The sequence below is a fragment of the Nanorana parkeri genome, unplaced genomic scaffold (genome assembly GCF_000935625.1).
Source record: "Nanorana parkeri isolate BGI_ZX_2015 unplaced genomic scaffold, ASM93562v1 scaffold2611, whole genome shotgun sequence".
In the NCBI taxonomy this organism is placed as follows: Eukaryota; Metazoa; Chordata; class Amphibia; order Anura; family Dicroglossidae; genus Nanorana; species Nanorana parkeri.
This window is the reverse complement of record NW_017308879.1, coordinates 43,078-43,790: the sequence shown is the minus strand read 5'-3', so window position 1 is coordinate 43,790 and position 713 is coordinate 43,078.

The window sequence follows — 713 nt, the reverse complement described above, 5'->3', positions numbered from 1 at the left end:
CCCTCCCCCGTCCGTTCCGCCAGTCAGCGCTGGAGGATCGGAGCGGGGAGGGGGGAATCCAGCCCCTCCCCTGTCACGGCAGAGAGCCGTGACAGGATCGAGAGGTGAGCGAACGCCGGTATGTGTTCGCTCACCTCCCGATCTACTAAGCCGACCTGTGACAGTCTCATTGTCACAGGTCGGCTAGAACTATGAGGTGAGTGGAAATCATTCATCTCATAGTTCTACTTTTAGAGGTAAATCAGCTTAATCATTTCTCTATTGGGCACTTCAATCTTGTCTATCAAACAGCATAGAGTAGGTGAATTAAGGTTGCGGACACCTCTCCGGGTTTATTTTCCTTTTACTGACATCAACAATGGGGCTTATTTTTCTTCCACACACACCAATAATAGGGCTTATTTGACTCCAACTGAAACCAAAAATCAGACTTATTTTTCTCCCACTAACTCCAAAGATGGGGATTATTTTCCTCCTAGTGAAATGATGAATGGGGCTTATTTTTCTCCCACTGGCACCATTAAGGGGGCTTATTTTACTCGCAATTACATCAATGATATGGCTTATTTTACTCGAGCTTGTTTGCCACTTTTGCTGTGCGTCTGGTTCGCAAGCGCACGATGTGCAGGTGTGAAACGGGCCTTGCTGCTAACTAGGGATGCACCAATACCAAGTACAGTACTCGGTACAAGTACGAGTACATGTACCGATAC